This window comes from Sinohyriopsis cumingii, chromosome 3 (assembly GCF_028554795.1).
Source record: "Sinohyriopsis cumingii isolate HCF-2022 chromosome 3, ASM2855479v2, whole genome shotgun sequence".
Classification (NCBI taxonomy): Eukaryota; Metazoa; Mollusca; class Bivalvia; order Unionida; family Unionidae; genus Sinohyriopsis; species Sinohyriopsis cumingii.
The window spans coordinates 88,061,896-88,084,137 of NC_142963.1; positions in this window are offsets into that span (position 1 = coordinate 88,061,896).

Here is a 22,242-nt window from a genome sequence, read left to right on the forward strand (position 1 = left end):
ATGGAGTAAGAATGACCACTGACCATGCAATGTGCCAGCTTGTGGAATCGAACCTGAGGTCAGTTAAGTGGAAGTAAGTCCCTAATTCCGCTATATGGGATCCATATGCGCGATCCTAAACACTAAAATGCTTTATTTCAAAATGTAAATAATAATAATAATAGAACTACCATTTCTGATCGTGTATATTGTTCTCCTACTTCGGCGTGTTATCTTGCAAGAAATGCTATTTTCATTTAGTTGACCTGCTACTGGTCGCGTTACGACAGGGACGCCCACAGAATAAATTTTGTTGGGCGTGGGGCAACTTGTATTGGTCAGCTATTAAGTTTCATGGCTGTAGTCCAAATTACGTTCTGTGGTGAAATACAGGGGCGGGATGGGGTGGGGAGGCGGAACTCCTTGTCCCTATGCGCGGCCGCAATGCGTTAAAAGTAATAAACATTAACAATTTAAAATTTAGGCCTCATCTTAAGATAAAAAAAAATAAACATTAGTTAAATTTGTAACACGCTTATACTACGAGGTATCATTATTCTGGAGTCTTTAAATCCACGAAATGAATAGCAAATGGATGCATACCATAATTCAGAAGCATGAGCGTTTAGCAGTGTCAAGATATCGCGCTAGCAAAAACACATAATAATTCAACCGAACTAAAACAAAAGTACTATGTAAGTAAAAGCATGCATTCATATTATTCCAAGCGAACAGAAAAGTATTTGATAGGTAAAAGAATACACATAACTGAAAGTGTATTACAATCGCAAACAATAAACCAATTAACCCTGAAGACAAAGGAACTACAAAGATAACGTTATATAAAGGCGAATACGTCACTGTTAACATAATGCGCGAAAATCCAAGCTAAAACCGAAACTGAATAACGAAGGAGAGAATTAAAAAAACAAAACATTTTAATGCTGGAAACAATAAAGTAATAAATGCACACACACACACACACACACACACACACACACGAGTTATGATGAACACTTGCAAGTGACAGATGTAGAGACTTAATTCTCGCTGGCTGAATTATTTTGTCAATTCCATTTTCAGATAATACGCATAGGGGTTAGCCAAATTTCAAAATCAGATGGCAGCCCGGCAGGTTCCCAGTAACCAAGATTAAATTTAAATTTATTGGTCCAGATTACTCGTACCTTTAAGACTCACTATATCTCCCTGTTGTAAATCATTAATAGGTACCATCTTTCCCGAATATTTGCACGGTTATGTTAAAAGCAAAAAATGCAGAACAGGTCATGATTTCACATTGTAGCCCGCTATAAAATATCCCCACACTTTCCCGTTTGTTTGTACTCCACCTCCACACCGAATTTCCAAAACAAACGGCGTCAATGTTGTAAAAAGGCACCAAACTTATTCATTTCATTCATCAATGTATAATTTCTAACCTGATTGTCGCCAGGTGTCCCAAACACTGTCAACTCGATAATGTCACTGCCAACTTGATAATCTAACTGTAAAAAAAAATTATAAAAGTAAATTGTATCATATATATTTCAGTCTGAACGGAACAAATCCCATCATACCCGAGTTACTTCCAAAATGGCGCCATTGTCCATCTCCAAACGCCACTTCCACCACATATTTATTTGTACAAGAAAGTTAGAAATGCCATTATTGCTCGAATCTATCCACGCCATAATCTCTATAAATCATGCATCAATCTCGTGAATAACGAATACTGCATCTCAAGAAGATTCTGGCTAATCAAGCTATTGAGAACACACACACAAACACCACCACCACCCCCCCACACACACACTGACTGGAGACAGCGATCTTGAACATAGCTCTGCAAACAAAGCTTGTAAACGGGTTGTCAGTTAGTAGTTTGTGAGATTTGGATTTTTAACGTAGCTTGAACAATTTTTCAGTCATATCGCTACGATGTCTGCAGTGTGGCAGTTTATAGTGATGTCTAGCACTGGGGCATCATGCCGCAGACATCAAGTATGATGTCCCACCCAGTTACATTTTCCTGATACCAGGCCGACCAGTCCAACACTAACCTCTTAATGCTTAGCGCCAAGCGAGGCAGCTGTAAGTACCATTTTTGTAAGGCTTTGGTATGACTCGGCCGGGGATCAAACCCACGACCTCCCGCATCCGAGGCGGACGTTCTAACCACTAGGCCACCGGAGCAGTTCAATTAGTAGTTAACAAAGAAACTAATCTGCATAAAGACACGTTACTCTCTCCTCGAAAAAAAGTCATTACGGTTATAAACTGTCCATAAAAGGAGCAGACAGAAAGACAGGTTGCCGCTCGGCTGGGATCACGAAACTTAAAAAAGTCAATGCCAAAAACATAGACCCAAGTCAACAGCAGCACAATCAGCCGGTATATCAGTGTCTATGTTATTTGTTCTACTTATTACTCTTAGCAAGCTTTATAGACCAGGATCTGCCGGCATATTAAGCGACGGCAGGTCTGTGGTTATTCACTTTGAAGTTGGATTCGACATATAGGCGTTTATAAACGGTGATTTCAATATGCGATCGAAAAGGGAAGAAAACAGGTTGCTAAACATTTACAACACCAAGGAAATGTATACATTAAAGGACCAACTATGTAAAACAGTCGCTCAAATAGGCTTTAAGGAACGACACCAACAAATTCGCAACAACAACAACGGTGTTAACAGGTAAACACACAAAAGAAAAAGTAAACAATCTGTAGTGATCTTTCATCTAAGTACACAGATCCGATTGCTGTTTGTCATTCAAATCGAATGCTCTAAGCAAGGGTTACACATTTATTGTGCACAGACTCGGGTGCCGAAGGTGGAATACGATGATATGCAGAATATAGGACATTTAATCCTTTTTCACATACAAACACCAACGAAGTAATTTTAAAAGAAAATAATTACTGTACCCCAGATATGCCTTTAGAAAACATCTGCGCGGAAACGATTTACAAACCAATTTAAATGCGGCTTTAAAACTGCATAAACCAATGGACAAAAAACTAAAATTGTGTTAAAAACAGAAAAATCGTTGATATACGGTTCTTTTGTAACAGGAAGTGGATCAAGTACAAGTTGCAGCTTTCTGGATAATTATAAACCTACCTCCACTCTCTCTCTCTCTCTCTCTCTCTCTCTCTCGTTTTCAGATTCCAGATTCTGGCGATTAATTTAATAGCATGTTATACTTGTTATTTGCTGTTGTAGCTAATTTAAGATTATAATTTAATTGTATTAAAATAAAGAAACATTTTCTCGTCGTCATCATCATCGTCGTCGTCATCATCATCTTATTCCTTTTCTTCCTTATCGTCGACTTCGTCTTCTTCGTATTATTATTATTATTATAATAAAGAGATTGACATGTGTTGGTAGATTTGTATGCCAAGTCATTGTGCATTTAATTACCTTATGTAAATTCTTGGATTTTCATGTGTTTATGTAAATATTTAAAAACACAAGAAAAGAGTTTTGAAATTGTGTTGTAAGTTGCTAAATGGAGTGTATGTGTGTTTGTGTGTGTAAAACAATCCATAGGCGCAAGGAATGTTTATTTTTATGCTTTTTAATGCTTAGGCACTCACCTTTTTCATTATGATTGGGTTGGTGGAAGGGAACTGTGGCTGTTTGAAAGAATGAAAGAAAAACAATAAAATCCTGTCCCACTTCGTTACTAACAAATAAAAATGCTTCTTGTGTCTCTTCTGTCCACATGACCCATACCTATAAGATATGGTGAAAACACGTATTTCATGAAAAATCATTTTAATAGGAAAATAGGTGCCTACATGATGGGTTCATTCTCCTCCTGTCCCTACTCATACACAAGTAATCTATGTAAGCATTCAGATTAAGTTATACTTAAATCGATATAATATTTTGATCATTACAAAATATACAAAACCAATGTATGTAAACTTAAACAATATCTAGTGAGAAATATTAACTTGCAATAGTTATCTTATATAAGGGAGTTTCTGGCCAAAAACCCTATTTTGCATTGGACGACAACATGATTCCTCCCCCCTCCATGGCCCCATCAATTTAGTCCAAACAAACTACGAAAAAACTTTTTGAGGCAACAGCGTCTATTTCATAATCGTTTACCCGTCGAGGACACGTTATTGAATCGTCGCCGTCGTCAAACAAAATAGGGTTTGATCCAGAATCACCCCTTTTAGAAGATTACTCATATATTTCACACAAAAATTTTCTATGTAATTGCTAGCAATTTTTATATCTGATATTTCACACAAAACTGCTTGAGATTTCTCGAGATATTTTTAACAGTTTTGCTTTTGTAATAATATAACTGTCATCGTCATGACAGAACAGATACATATTTAGTTTACCTCTGATACGAGATTCCGGTTCTAACATTTTGATAAAGTTTCCATGAGAAATTACTGCCTTATTTACTTAACTTTGTTTAGCTCATCATCTACTGTAATTTTTGGGTAATTTTTTGCGATATTGGATTATAAAGATTGTCATTAGTTTTAACGAGCTATTTTGTGATCATAGCATGTTTATCAAAATATTCCGAATAATCATTAAAAACCAGAGACAACTTTATCTTGTTTCTATTTTTGAAGTACTTGCTATACTTCTCTTTGTTAAGGACAATCGTCATATGCTTACCCTGGAAGAGAATTCTCTTCATCTTTAACATGGTATCTTCCGCCGTAATATCTTCCATTACATTTCAAAAAAACGTTGCCAAAGACTGTTTTTCATATTTCAGAACTCTGTTTGGTATCATATCGATAAGTAAATCATCTTTTAATCGAAGTTCTTGTATCAGATATAACATTATAAACTTTTCACCTCTGAGATAAGCTCGAATTTGATTCAATATTTTATTATAAGTCGCTGTTGCTATCTTACAAGACGCGTTTTTGTTCTCATATTTTGGTTCTATTTTTTTTTTGTTGATCGCTGATAATACAGTACCTGCTTCGGATACTATTAACAACAACGGATTTGCTGTTCCTCCTGCTGATGCTAGTCCTGCTGTTGTTAATGCAGTAGGAATATAGTTTAGTACGCTTATGATTCTGCTGTAATATTTTTTGGCGCGTCTGATACAATACAGTTTTTATGATAGTATCTGTAATACTTGATCAGCTCGTAACTATCTTTGTGTGTGTGATTTTTATTTTAAACATATCTTTAACAATTTTTCAGTCATATCGCTGCGATGTCTGCAGTGTGACAGTTTATAGTGATGTCTAGTTACTATCGTTGTATGAGAGACTAGATGATATGTGGTTGAAGTTGATCACATAATTTTTAGTCATTATTGATCTGCGCTAACAAATTTTTAATTTTCTCTTGTTATTGGTTTCAAATTTGAGGGATCTTTAACTTTAATTTCTTCATAAAAGGTAAACGTTTTATCAGCTACAACTTTATGAAGTAGCAGACAAAAATTACTATTAGCAGGATTAGCAAGAAAGTTTTATATTCATTGTATACATCAGAAGATGTATCCTAATAACCTACACTACAAATTTTTGCATAAGCTTCAACAAAAGTGAGCCCAAAATTTTCTGGTATTTTAGTAATATCGTTTACACTATCCTGGTAAAGATTTTTTGTTGATTCGATGTAATTTAGCACAGATCTTAAATTATCAATTTTAATATTGTTGCGCACTCGATGATGTGCAAGTACTGCATATGCTGTTGCAAAAGGCAAAAGGCCACGTTGATCAATGTCCAAGTAGACGTTATCTGCTGTTAGGTTTAGATACCAAATAATAAAATCTTTGATATTTTTGTATTTTGTTTTTTGTTTTATTTTGTTAGCAGCTTTCTAGCTTCAATTTCTAGTTTTAAGTAAAATCTTTTTATAACGATTAAAATCTACTCCAACATCAGCATGTTTGATAATACTGCTGATGCTTGTTATGTCATCGAGTGTTTGATAAAACAGATCTCGTTCGGCATCGTTATAAGATTCAATTGCCGACTCATCTGAGTTTACTGCTATCGTTGCCACATTTATCTTTTGCTCAGAATATGTTTTATAATTGCTGTTTATAATTGCTGTTTGTCAACGAGTCAACCAATATCAAATACGCCGTCGCCAGTCGATTAGCGTTATCATGATAATCTGCCACCTCGAGTAATGTTTTATTTTTATCTGGATAGTCCATACCTATCTCGCCAAATATTCTACGTTTAGCAAAGCTGTCACTTATCCTGCGATTTTTTGTGAGTCGATTTTTTAAAAGTCTGCTAGTTCATTAAGTTTATTCGATCTTGTTCTGGGTCTTTTATGCCGTGAGATTTTGTTTTTATACGGTCAGATCTATTAATAGTTATTGAATTTTCTTTCTTAATCTCGAGCAACGTCTTTGTCAGCAGCGACTAAACGTTTAGTCTCTGCTCCTCGCAATCGTTTGGATGACAGTATTTAGCGGTGGACCTCTCATACCTGCAATCGGACAAAATTGTCTTCGTTATCTGTTAAACCAGGTGATTCTAAAGTTAAACATTTCATTTTAGCAATTATACTTGCTGCTCGTGCCTCATTTGCACTCTCTGGGTCTAACTGAGTTGATCAATATTACTTACCACCAATATTTATGTTTCAGGATTAAATACAACACTGTAACTCTTTTGCGACACTGATCGACGGAGGATCGACAGACATTGTGAACTATATCTACATTAAATCGCAACGACCTGTGCTAGGTCGTCGGTCGCATACTACTGACACATTGTTTAACCCGGGTAAGCATTTTCTGCGTTGACAACATATATATGAAATTAAATATACTTGTTAGCCATGTTAGGATCAGCTACAGTAAACTGTTGACTCGTTGAGATATAAACACCTGTTGCGTTGTATAGTGTTGTCCATGTTGTATTAACATTAAGTCGACCTCGTCACTGAAATTTCCATACGGCAACATCTACCGGGCACTGAATTTTGATCCAAAAATTGTAGGTTTCTCCATATGTTGTCCACTCGGGACCTCCAGATACGACGCTGTTAATCGCGAAAGCAAACTTCGGATTATTCCCAGGGTATTGTGTTGACGCTGTCGCTGTAAAACCCCAACGATTATCCGTCGAATCAACAAGATGTGGAATATAACCGATATTGCTGAGAGCTCGTTTTGTGATGCCAACAACACTGTCAACATAAATTTTATTTACAAGATCAGATACAGCAACACGAACGTATATTGACATTATTTTATTTGACTCCTGTGAGTGTATATCCGGTTCGCTTAACGTAAAGAGCATCAGGCGATGTACCTGCAACAGCAGCTGCATTATTTGCTGCCACGTCGACGTAAGATTTGTTTGTCAGATCAAATGGAGATACTGGATAATATGGTGTTGTTATTTTATTTGATCCCATGTTTAGCGTGCCTGTCATTGTGTCTCCGGATTTTGCTACTCGTATTGCTGTATAACCGGTGATCATATAATCGACATATTTCTTGTTTGTTAGATGTGATGCTGTTGTTGGAAGCTTAGTTGATGTTATCTTGTTGACGCCCATGTCAACATTACCTGTCATTGTGTCGCCAGATTTTTGACAAAATTTTGTCTGAAAAAGGTTTCGTTTGCTACCCAGCGATCGTTGGACAATGGGGTATAATCGAGTTGTGTGTTGTATATCCCTTTACCTCCCATGTCTAACGAACCTATCATTAATCCTTCAGCAAGTTTCATGTACACCGTTAATGATCTTTTCAGCCTATCATACGATGTTGCATCTGATTCTCCGCTCGGAGGAAAGTATGTTGGTAGTCATGTTATTTTGCCACCGTTGATAAATGAAACAGTACCTGGTACAAAATCATCAGATGTATTTATTTTTACATCCGCTACTATGTTAAGTTGGTTCCTACTCACCGCCTGAGAAAGATTTTGATTAGACGGCGGATAAGTTATCTCCAGGTTTATTATTTTCTTACATGGCTTGTTTATATCGCCGGTTATTATGCCACATGCATGTGGAATCTTTTCAGATACTGCAGTGGTTAGCTGATTATAACTAACGGCTTGTGTGTTATTGACGTTGACAGGAGGAGATCTAACAGTCGTTGTCCTGATATAAGGTTGCCGGTCATTATGTCACCGGGTTTCTTCAGATAATTTGTTAGATCAACATCTGTTATAGTTGCAGTTGTTTCATCGAATGAACCACTTACTAACTTACCAAACTGTGTGTAGTAACGCATGTTTATTATACGCTGCTGATAAAATTATCAGAACAACTCTTTTTGCACATGTTATATGATGAGCATAATAAACTATGACACAGAATGATTAAAAAAAAAAATAAACATAACTTTGAGTTACCAGATTGTCATTACCTGGTAGTAGGAAGTACTGGATCTTGCAAAACAAACTTTTAATGAATTTGCTACTCAACGACATATTCAACTACGATCGTGTGTGTGTGTATATATATATATATATATATATATATATATATATATATATATATATATATATATATATATATATATATATATATATATATATATATATAAAATCAATTATCAGCAGGACAAAGATGATTTTAATGATGCTTGTCTCAACAAGGTCTACCTCAAGGTCAAACAACAAGATGAACAAGGTGCGCAAGAAGAATCAGCTGATTCTGATGTTTCATTCAAATCTGTTGAAGGAGAAAGTTTAAAGATCTTTAACTCAGCCGCTGATATTATTGATCGACTGCTGTGGCTCATCTGATCAAAGGAAGCTGGAAAGACTAGCACAGAAATAGACAATGAAATAGTTGAAATACCTGATCATCTAAGATCGAATGGATCTATAACACTGGACGAGTCTTATGTGTTAGACAGCGACTTGATTCGCTAACACAAACCGTGATCATGCTTTTATCTGCGAATAACAAATAAAAATGTCGTCGAAGACATTGCTACTCGATTCATCTCAGACGACATTAAACAGCGGAAACGTTTCAGTTTTTTTTTTTTATAACCCTGTATTGGATTTGAACAGTATGAGATCGGAAAGTATCTGCTACTGTCTGGCACACTATGGCAAATGTTAAAACTAACGTCAATGACGATTTTACCTTCGCGGTGAAAATCCATGGCATCATCGAATGGAAATCTGTTAAGATTCCACAAGGCACCTACAACGTCACATATGTCAACAAAACAATAAAATATCTTATCACCACTGGCAGTAGTGGTATATCATCTGATACTCTTGAGATCATCCCGAATTACAACACCTTATGAGCTAGAATAACACTAAAAACAAATTGCTTGTAGATCTTAGTAGCCAATACACAATAGTATCATTATTAGGATTTACCAAACAACAATACGGATCAGATCCGCAAAGCGAATCAATATCTGCGAGAGTAACGTATGACAGCGAGTCAGCTGTTAACATTACAGATTTGAACACAATATTGATCACCTGTTCTATTGCAACTGGTTCATACACAACACGGGTTGGCCAAGGACGGAGAATTTATTCGTTTAATCCTGATGTTCCGCCTCGTTCGTTAATGCAATTAAATCCGAGACAAATAATATACTATCCGATCAGTGTCGAAAATAAAATATCTATCACGATGACTCTTACCGATCAATCAGGCCGTCAGACTGATCTTAACAATGAAATTGTGACTTAATATCTACATCCAGGCTTGGCCCTAGGGCAAGGCGAACGAGGCAACCGCCTTGGTCCCCGCTCCTTTAGGAAATCAACTCCGGCATGCAATTGTTTTGCTTGGGGGTCCCGTTCATCGCTTGCTGCTCTTGGCCCCGCACATCCTAGGGCCGGGCCTGTCTACATCTAAGTGTCAGCAACTGACTATAGTGAACTAGCTCACCTCAGTCAATTTTACCAGACAATTTGTATAACAAGATGAAACAACGAAACATTTATCACAGAAAAATCGTAGGTGATTTTTAAAAAAAAATATTTTTTCAAAGATAATAGAAGATATACCTGGAATAGCTCACAAAGTAGCACAAATCACGTTAGACGCGTGAAAGTCTTTTGCAACAGGAGCCGCATCTTCAGCAGAAACAGCTGTCGGACAAAAGATCTTGATAAAATTAAAGGTGGACCTCAAAGCGGTCTCACATCTATCGCTGACAACAATTACATAAAACATGTTATTTCTGAAATAGCACCTTCATCAGAAACAGCACATGCGATGATAACAGCAACATACAATTTTTGTCTCCTACCTTGACCTTGCTGATGAGATAACCGTCTACGACTCTGCAACGGAGTTTGAGTACATTGAATATCTCGACGAGAACTTTAGTGAGCCTAACAAGATGGGAATCAGAATATTTAATACGAGGGATGAAGATGTATTTTTGTTGCCGCATAAAGCCGTACTTGAAGTTCAAGGTAGTATAAGAAGAACAGCTCAACTGCTAATGGTGATGTTGGCGTCAATACACAAGTTGCACTTGTAATAGCGGCAGGAGCTTGTTTAAAAGTGCATGATATCAACTTGCTAATCAAACAGGCGAATATATTTATATGCACTTGCCAGTTTCAAGAGCTATTTTTGGTGTCGTTCAGCGATGATTATTCGAGAACTGTTTCAATAAACATGATGTGGTGGAAAGATACTGGAAGTGGAAATGCAGTTTCAAACGAATTTGCTTATTTTGGTGAACTTGCAGCTGGAGCTGATGATTCTACAAGGGAAGTTATAGTAAGAAATTTTCTTAGAGCAAGCGTTGGTACATTTGGAATTGAATCACCACCAGCATCAGCTCATACAACTGCGATAATAACTTCTCTTACATTTCTTTGTAATATTCTTGAAATTACTCCACCTGCAGTTGATGCTGTTAAAACTACAATGTTAGCAGTGGCAAATCGTATCATAAATAACACCACTGTCAGAAATCGAACATTCAACGAAGATTACGCTAAAAGAAAAGCGGTTTCTAACGGAACAAAAAAATTACGATGATGTTACCGCTGAGCACAATATTTGGGGTTCGCCGCTACTACAACAAGGTATTATCTAAAACATACGCTTATACTTGGCAGAGCTGATCAAAGCAATTGTTTGATGAGAACTTCTGCTGCTGGTGGTGGTGGTGATCCTGCTAATAATCTTCAGGTTGTGATTTCACGACTTGCGCTATGGATTCCTCGAGTTGTTGTATCTGTCTAAAAACTAGTAGAACTTCAAAACTATGTTAGCCGCTTACAGCAGAAAAATATATTTCAAACAGCATAAGGTTTATCAGATAAATGTACCAAATTCGAATGATAACACATGGCGAATAATAACAGCGCCTAGCGAGCAGTTACTGAGACATATATTTGTTGTATTTCAACGTCAAGAATGAGGTAATAATCAACTACGAAATGGTTCTGTTTTTGATATCGCTGAGGTCAGACGAATATTTGTCAGAATAAACTCTAAGCAGTATCATACACGAACGATCGAATGCAGTTTTGAAGATGATGCTAACAAAAAATGTATCTCGTGTTTGTATGTATCTCATGAAGGCGATGCAAAAATATCAGGACGCTGATACTGGATCTCACATAGCGTATGACAAAAAGAAAAAAGAACCACAAGAACGAACCGCAACACGTTCAGGGGCGGATTCATTGGCCGGCTGCTAGCAGGGATAGCAATAAGGTTGTTACCAAACCTGTTTGGGATAGGTCATGGCGTTCAAGCACGACCAATACAGGTATACCCAAAGTGGAGACAGATTCGCGGATGACGGGATCGAGAACTGATGCTACAGGGAACCCGACGATGAAATCGTCGTCGAATTCTGGAACTTGAAAGATGAAATCGTCTGCGTTAAATAATTTTGAAATTGCTGATAAACTTAAATATGTTATAGGATTTATTGGAGTATTTTCAAAAGATGAGTTTACTGATCGATCACGAGAAACTAATCAAAGCTGTATCATCAATATACAAAATTTCAAAGACGGATATGGAACTCGTTGGGTAGCTCTTTACAACAACAAATACATCGATTCGTTTAGTCTTCTTCCGAGTGATGTTATTAAACAGTATGTCTTTTTAAAAAAACAAACAAACTATAACTCGAATCAGCTTCAACCGGTTGGAACGTCAGCTTGTGGTTACTGTTGTGTTATGTTTATCAAACAAATATCTGGATCCGGTAGCGGATCTAAACACAACAATTTCTAAGTTTTTCTGCACTTTGACCCGTTTCCGTGTATCATTGATGATCGTAAAGAGGTACTTGGATCGTAAACGATCTTAACATTGATTTTGTCTGATATCAAGATAAAAATGAAAAAAATATTGTCTCAAATGCAGAACAAAAACCAGTAACATCGATAAAACAACAGAAACAACCGCTAATAACAGAAAAATGCTGAAAAAGTGTCTGTGCTATTTGTGGTAAGAGAAATAGTATGTTTATTAAACAAAATAAATCCGGTGATACAATCTCTGGTGTTTGTGCAATGCAAGCCCAGAGTGCTAGCACTCCGACAATAACATCCGACGATAAAGTTATTTTAGTAAGCGACTAAAAATAACTGAAATGTAATTGCGAAGATGTGAACAAAGATATGTGCCTTGAACAAAATAAGATTGTTGCTTATTACCAGCGATGCAATCATACAGCTGTCATCGGATCAGGATTGGATATACATAAAATTATTGGCAAAGTACCGAAACCAAAGGGTAGTTGGACATTGCCAGGACATAAATACACCGGACCATGCAATCCACTTCATCAGCAACTCGATGAAAACGACAATCCTTTGCCAGGACAAGAGCCTTCCAATGCAGTTGATGCAATTGCGATGCGTCATGATATTTGTTATAGTAATCACGTCGACGACAAAACTAGGTATCGATCGGGTCATGCTTGACAAATTACGACAGATGAAACAAGGTAATATGCGAGAACGATTTGAGAGAAAACTAGTACAAGGTAACATTGGAGCAAAGTGTAAGCTTGGCATTGGGATGCATAGCACTCTGATGCAAGCATCCACATTGCCTCAGAAACTTGCGTCAAATCAGTTAGCGCATGAGCTTTACAGACCTAAAAGACAAGTTTCTACGAAGGAGGGCCTTCGCAAACACAGCTGATAATATCAGGGCGATAGATCTCGCAGATATGCAGAACATTGCACAGTACAACGATGACAAACTGTATCTGTTTAACGTCATTGACGTCCTTAGCAAATAAACGTTTAGTGTTCCTATTTTTGATAAAACTGGATCGACGATAACAAATGTGTTAGAAGATATTCTTGGTAAGACGGAGCGAAAACCAAATAAAATCTGGGCCGACCATGGATCAGAGTTTTTTTTTTTTTAAATAACCGTTTTGAGCAGCTTCTTAAACAAAACAATATAAAAATTATGTTACCGATAACAAAAGAAAGAGTGTCGTTGTCGAACGAGTTAATCTTACGATAAAAGAAAAGATTTGCAATTATCTTACAGCAAACAACACTAACAGATATTTTGATGATCTGCCAGCGATGATATTAAATTACGATTATGCTAAACATAAGACACTATCCGCACCCGGATCAAGTATGTCGCCGAAAATGCTATTAAAATCCAGTTCTTGCAAACGAGAACATATATCGCAGACATAAGCTTAACGTTGGTGATCGTGTTAGAATTTCATTTACGAAAAATACATTTAAAAAAGGTTTTACCCCAAACTGGTCAGAGGAAGTTTTTGTCGTTGACAAGGTTCTAATGACAAAACCGGTAACATACAAGCTAAAAGATCTTGCAAACTAAGAGGTAGGAAGTTTATACGACCAGGAACTTCAACTACCAACACAAGATATAATTTTTACAGAACGAGTGATAAAAATACGTGCTAATCGAAGTTTGGTTAAATGACTCGGTTAGGGTGATAGTTTTAACAGCTGGATTCCAACTTGTGAAATCAAAGATCTTTGACTACATCGTCATAGATCTTTTCATATTTTAGCAGAACAGATTTGCATTTAACGGGTCTACACAACGATATTAAACGTTGTCTTCGATCTTCAGTTAAATCTGTCAACAAGTTTAAGATCTTTACAAAATTAAAATCAAATTTTATATTTGTTGACGACCAGAAACTTCTAGTTGTCCATTACGCATAAACGGCTTAAACATATCCCAAAATGTGTTATGCTCTGTGACAGTAAAATCAGTTTTTAAAAATCTCTTTGGCAAGATGATATTTGACATTATTTCGTGATTGCGCTTCAACATAAACTTGTTCATGTTGAGGTATACTACCTTGTTCATCGGCAAGTTGATCATCGAGTACAGGAAACAAATATGTTTCGAGATTAAATTGTAATTGTTCTACATGTTGATATGTTATTGTCAGTCGATTACAATCTTCAATTTTATAAATACTAGCTTGAAGATAAGCAAGTTGTTGAAATATATCATGTTTTATCAGCGACATTATGCAAAAAACTTTTATCTAATATGAATAATAAAAATGCCAGATGAAGTAAGAAGTATTGACAGCTAAAATCTTAAATATGAATTGCTATTTGACGCTGTTAAAGTTTTCATTGGCGATGATGAAACGGATCTCATGCATGTTAATCTTATCTTTGGATATGATCCTTACTCGGCTTTTGAGGTACTGTTAATAGATTTCGAGGCATTGGATCTTGGAAAAGATTTTTTTAAAAATATTTGTCAGATATGACACGGAAACTGTCATAAAACGGGCTCATTGCTGCTTGACCCGAGAAAACCTTAAAGATAATCTGAAGATCGATCTTTAATCAAAAGAGCACAAAGCACTCTAATTTTGTGTTAAATATTTGAATAACATGGAATGGTTTGTTACTAGAGCTAATGTTGTAAACACATATAAGCTTGAAGAAGCTATAAGAAACACGTTTCGTGGTAATGTTAATGTGATGGACCGCTTCGAAGTAGAACGAGAAAAAATAATCTTATTTTGTTTAACAACGTCGAAGTCGATCGTTTGCTAAAATGTGGTAAATCTGGATTGAGTACGACAGAGAAGCTCTAAACAAATATGTCAACTGCTCTCTGACCAACAGTGATGTAGCAAATATCTTAAACAATGAATGATTGATATTTAAATAAAATTCTAACGTTAGATCGCTTTGAAAAAGCTGATTTATAATACCATCATCAACAAATTTTATTGACGCTGAATGAATATTGAAATATTTTTAAGCTGACGAGATTGAAGAAAATAATATTTCTTCATCTGTAACAGGGTTTGTTGATGCAACAGGTCTAGCTGGATTTTCGAAATTATTACCACCTCTTTTGCCTCGACGTTTTCCTGCTGTGACACAAGTTCCAAATTATGGAGTCGAGTATCTATTTTTATGTTGTTGACATGATCTATAACTAAACCACTTGGGATTAATTCATGAAAACTTCAAACACGAACCTATGCGATAATATAAATTTTGATTATTTTGTGTATCTCTAACCATGACCATCAAATAACCAGTATTACCAACACGACCAAGAACTTTTCTTGTTCGGATGTTTCTGACAATACCTCCTCTGCTAGCCTGGTAAAGATCATACATCGGATGTGGTTTGACTCTCCTCTCACAGACAAATTTGCAATGCTATCGTCGGTGACTTGATCATTGACATGATAAACTTGCATTTCAGCTGGATGGAATACCATCGCAGAACAATGTCCAGATAAAGTCGTGCAAGAACATGTCAGTGTACTTTGCATCATATTTGAACTTTACTTTAATTGTATAACCTTCTTGTGTTATAATCCCGAACAAATCTTTAGTTTTAAGATTAATAATCACTCCAAGTTCATTGCCGGTAAACAGGTTATATTTTGGATGACACCATGATCTTTCATGGCACCTTGCAAGACTATTGATGATAATGGGTTGTTGGTATAAATTTGCCATCATATACTATAAGTTTTTCAAATCTCTAATTAGCAATTTCGTATCATGCTATTAGAGAAATATAAAACAAAGTATTATAAGATGTTGAAACTTGTAGATATCGCAAAACAAAGTTCGTTCGTGACAAAATATCAGCCAAACAAAAATTGCAACAGAATTTGCCGGATTCGATAACAGCTGGAGAGTTGATAATCAACTTTTACTAACAAATTTTTCATCTGAAAATCTGTTTTATTTTCTTCAGCCAACAGTAAAATCTGAGTTTGCAACGCATGAGGGTCTGAAGATTAGTGTACAATTTCATATTCGTTTTTCAATGTTGATTATATCGTGAGATCGGCTAGTCGATCAACAATAACGACAGCATCAGTTCTTACAATACAACGCTATCTCGTAGAATTTTGATTGGCACAAATTTAATGTCATTGGCAGATGATATATCTCAAGGAGATACAGAAAAAAGTTGATGAATGCACAACATCTGGATCGGGTTGGAGATTCCATAAAATAACATAAATATTGTTTCATGCTATGAAATACAATTCGTTGCGAGGTAGCTCATATGTCGATCTACCAACTAAAATAAAAAACACAAAATGTTGTATCAATGTCAAGAACAGCGACAACAAATGCTTTCAATAGCGTTATTCCCAATAGATAAACACTCCGTCAGAATGACAAGTTATATCATTGATGTTAACAGTCTCAACTTTAGCAATATTGTATTTCCTGTTTCTGAGTATCAAAGTCCAAAATTTTAGCAAGAAAACACTTTACTTTTACCGGATGGTATTAACGTGTTTGGAGTAGATAATGATACACAAAAAATAAATCCGAGATATACCTGCGATCCAGCTGCATCAGATCTCGCGAGATCACAACAAACAACAATGAACTTCTGTTCTATAAAAATCATTACGTCTGGATCAAAACCTTTCACTGGTTAGTCGGTTGGCAGTATAACAAACACAAAAATAAAGAATTGTATGTGTGTCTGTGTGATATGTATATACGGTTGCAAGTCCCAGCTGGTATTAGATCGTCACCTAGAATATTATTCTAATGTACAACGAATATATATGCCAGGTAAAGATGAAAATATATTACAGTTCCCGAATTACATACATAAAATGAAATTTCCTTTTATAATCTACTACGATTTTGAGTCCATTCTGCTTCCGGTTACATGATTAGAAAATAAATCCTGATAAATCTTCTACAGCAAAAGTACAAGAACATGTTCCATGTGGGGTCGCATACAAAATCGTATGTACTGTTGATAAAAGTTTATCAAAACCTGTTAAGCTTTATCGTGGTGTCAAAGCTGCTCTGTGGTCGTTGAAAAACCATATCGACGAGGTTCATGCCATCATGCTGTTGCTCGGTAGGACAACTAAAATGAAACCGTTTACAATGAAAGAAGAAGTTGAATTTGCTTCACCAAAAATATGTCTTATTTGTGAGCAGGTGTTTACACCGCTTGCGCTTCAAGATCGAGTAAAAGATCATTATCATATTACAGGTAAATATCACGGTCCAGCTCATGACAAATATAATTTAAAATATACCATTCCACATAATTTCCGTGGTCATATGATTCTCATAATCACGGAAGCGTTCGGTAACAAAAATATAATAAACCGCCTAAAAATCGATAACAACGATAAAATAAACTGTATACTAATCAATACTGAAAAGTATATGTCAGTAACACTCGAAAAGTTAAGATTTATTGACAGTTTACAATTTATGGCGGCATCGTTTTATGAGCTTGTGAAAGGATGTGGAAAGTTTGATAATTTGACTGATAATTTTGGTGAAACAAATGAAGTTTACTTACAAGAAAAGGACTGGGTTAAATTTAACAAAACAAGTCTACCTGACCAGGAAAGTTTTTATTCTTGAATAAGTGTCGGCGATGACGACTATGCTTACGCTGAGCAAATTTAGAATAAATTTGACTGTAAAACCTCTGGAGATTATCATGACCTGTATCTGATCACAGATGTGTTGTTGCTCGCAGATATATTTAAAATTTTTAGATATGTCAGCGCTGATAGCTACGGACTTGATCCAGAATGGTACTGTTCAGCATCGGAATTAAGTTGGGATGCATTACTCAAGAACAGCAAAATACAACTGAAGTTTCTGACAGATCCTGACATGTTCAATTTTATCGAAATTGGAAGCAGAGGTAGAATAAGCGTTATAATAAAAAAAGTATGCGAAAGCTAATAATATGTATATGAACGACTATGATTAGAGATTGCCATCGTTTTCATTCTTTATCTTGACCCAAATAATCTTTATGGATATGCAATGTTTGAACCTATGCCGTATGGCGGATTTCATTGGATAGGTCCGGATCAGTTTCCAAAGAAACGGATAAAATTGTACCTGATGATATTGGTTACTTTGTTGAAGTTGATCTCGAATATCCTGTGAAGCTACATGACACTCGTAACGATTATCCATTTTGTCACCAATCAATGTTGATCGACTATAATTTGCTATCAGATCAACAACGTAATTATTCGTCTAGCACTAGTGGTAAATCAGTTGTTCAAAAACTAGTTCCTAATCTTCGCGACAAACGGAGATATATTTTGCACCATCAAAATCTGAAACCGGCATTTGATCATGGTCTGATACTAAGAAAAGTTCATCGTGTGTTAAAGTTTAATCAGTAGCGTTGGATGAAAGATTATATTTACTCTAATACTAGACGAAGAGGAGTGCAACAACAGAATCTAAGAAAAACTTATTCAAGCTCATGAACAATTGCGTCTTCGGAAAGACCGTGGAAAATATTCGAAAGCGAGTCAATATTGAGATCGTCAATAATGCTGAACGTCGTAATAAACTTGTATCATCTAATAATTTTGGTAGTATGACAAATTTTAATGAAAATCTTGTCGCGATACATAAGAGAAAAGCAAACGTGAAGTTGAATAAACAACTTGATGTCTTTATGGCAGTGTTTGAGATATCAAAGACGTTAATGTACGACTTTCATTACAATTTTGCTAAGATTGAGTGGCCTGATGCAGAGTTGCTGTTCACTGACACTGATTCACTCATATACAAGATATAATCTGATGATATGTACAAAGAAATTTATGAACACCGGGATCTGTTTGATGTTTCATATTATCTAACAAAAAGTGGATTTCACTGCGATGACAATAAAAGGTAATAGAAAAGTTTAAAGATTAAGTTTCAATGAGAATTATAACGGACTTTATCGGATTACGTAGTAAAATGTATTGCTTAAAATTATCTGATAATAAGGTCAAGAAACGAGCCAAGGGAATAAAAGGAAATAATTACAAGTCGGCGTTAGATGGTTTTAGTGGTCATGTTGAAATGATGGCAATAAAGTCAAATTGTCACAAAAGTGAGACTGATGTCATAATAAAATATGTTCCTTGCAATTTCGATGATAAGAGATAATGTTCTGATGGCATTAACACATTAGCGTTAGGATACAAAAATATGATGTTCATTTTAGTAAAGTAGATTTTTTGGACTGGTTGCTACAGTAAATCGCTATCAGTCTCAAGCAGTTTTGTGTGAAATATCACATAATATTCTCTTGTAACTTTGTGTGAAATATATGAGTAGTCTTCTAAAAGGGGTGTTTCTGGATCAAACCCCTACTTTTTTGACGACGGCGACGATTCAATAACATGTCCCCGACGGATAAACGATTATGAAATAGACGCTGTTGCCTCAACAAAGTTGTTTTCGTAGTTGTTTAGACTAATTTGAAGGGACCATGGAGGGGAGAAGAATTATGTTGTCGTCCATTACAAAATAGGGTTTTGGGCCAGAATTACTTTATTGAAGACTACTACAATGCAGTCAAGTTGAACATCGAAATCTCGAACTCTCTGCGGGACGAAAAATTTCGTTTGAGTTTACGATTTTTCGAGTTTCCGAAGACCTAGACAAGAGTATGAGTAGTGAATAGGGGCGATTCAGCGTCACTTGTTATTAGCATTAAAAACCACCCTGAGCCTGTTTAGCGTCTATGTAAATTTAACATGGGAAAAAACCGTGGGCCTGTTTAGCGTCAAGGAATTTAACATGGAAAAAAAAATCTTGGGCCTGTTTAGCGTCAAGGGAAATTGAACAGGGTGGGTCTGTATAGCGTCATGGGAAATGGAACATGGTCGGGACCCTATTTTAATAAGGTCCCGACCTTATCGGTCTATGGAAATGGAACAGGGAGAGGGATAGAACACACACACACACACACACACACACACACACACACACACACACACACAATATGGACAACAGACATTTTTAAAAAAATGGGATAGGCAATGAAACTGAAGGTCTTTTCGAGACCTATGAAGGGGCCCTGTAAAGGACCTTTGGTTTTATGTTAATATACCCTTAATATTAACATAAAGGGCATCTGTGAGATCTTCTTCTTCTCATGCTGCGCCTGACTGCAGGGCCATATACTAATACTCTCTTTAGGCATCCTTACCTCTCCACATATATCCTTCTTATCCACAGGCTGGTGTATGTCCTGTGGACAACTGTCCACTTGGATCAGACATACATCGGTATGTCCGTCCGGAACATCATGGATGAAATGATAGTTGATGACTCCACGGTAGTCCACATGTTGGGGTGCCGAGAACAGGTGAAGGAATGCAGTCCACAGAAAAAGAAAAGCCCACAGAAAACTAGTCGCAAGAGAGGCACTTCGGCCAGGACACAACCTTACACTCGCAAACCACGACCTGCAACGGCGGTGACCTCGTCTCCGGTAGCCTCAGGTTCATCCACTTCTCCGTTGATGACACCAAGAACTGAAAAGTACTTGGAGACGTTGATCATACCAAGAACTTCTCCGTTGATGACCCCAAGAACTTCCCCAGTGGTAGGACCCTCCAATTTAGCGGCAGTGGCCGCTGCTCACAAAGTACCTGCTTCCAAAATCAAAGTTCAAGAAAGATCGGGCATGTTACAAAATTTACTGGATTTGTCCAAGCAAGAACTGGCTCGATTTAGTCCGTTGCATACCCCTGCATGACGTGTCATCCCTGTCCTCAAGTTGATACGACGTAAAGACAATCAGTGGCGACGCGTTCCAGTATAAAAAAGGCCTGCGACAAAGTAGGGGTATCAGTGAATTTCCAAAAGATGTCACCTCCAAGAAGTGCACACCTTCACTATCGTCAAAAAAGAAAAAGACAAAGGCAGACTCGTCATCCGACAAAGCGCTTAGTCAAGCATCGACGTTACGCTAAGAAAAGATACAGTCGTTCAAAGAAAAAGAGGCGTCAACAAAGGGGAGGATTCCTTGGGGATTTTGGAAAAAACATTGTCACCTTTCTGACAAAGCGATAGTCCCAAAAAAAAGATAAAAGGGCGTGTGTTAAGTCATCGACGTTAGTGTATATTTGGTGAATGTCCCGGAACCCACAAGCAAAGATGTCATCCTCCAGAAAACATTTCTCTTCTAAACCCCAAGGAAAGAAAAGGAAAGGACTGCCTCCACGTTTAGTCAAAAATGGGGACATGTTATCTGTCCTGTCCAAAGCTTCTCCACCCCTGCGAAAAAAACTCATTCAAACGGCTTCCAAAGAGGTCATCGATACCGTGTGCGAATGTTCTTTGAACGTGTTAAAAGGCACGATCCCATTGTCCAAACACCAGAAACATTGCTTAGGCAAACATCGTCACGTTCTTCGCCAAATGGTTCAAAAGAAAATCCCCATTCGTCAAAAGAAGAAGATGTTGGTCCAACGTGGAGGAATTTTACCCCTCTTATTAGGCCCATTTCTGAAAGGAGTCTTGGGAACCGTGTTGGGAGGACTGGTGGGAGCAAGATAAAAGGGACCTCTGAAGTCCCAAGATCTCAGAATTGACCCTTGACAGCCCATGGAAGGAAGAAAACTAGCTTTAGTGCCTTACAAACGATGCATGGAATACCATCGTTGGCAAGAACAACGCACCCCGCATTTACCTCCCAATCCCAATTTGAGCGAGATGTCCCAGTTACAACACGAATTGCAGTCCTTGATGGATCGCCAAGATTTGTCCGAAACAGAAAAATCGCAAAAGTACAGTCAACTCTTGCAACGACTGCAACTCTTTCACCAGAAAGCCTCAGACGAAACAGCTCTTCCCACTCTGAAAGATTTTAAGACCTTGATGAAAAGTCCAGCACCATCACTACTACCACCACCACTACCAGTGACGAAGACAGAAAAAGGAGAAGAAGAAGAAGAAGGGTTTCAGACTCCACCAGGAAAAGTACGCAAGTTAACAACACCATCTACCTCCAGAATTGGATGGATTAAAAAGATGATGACCACCCCTTCT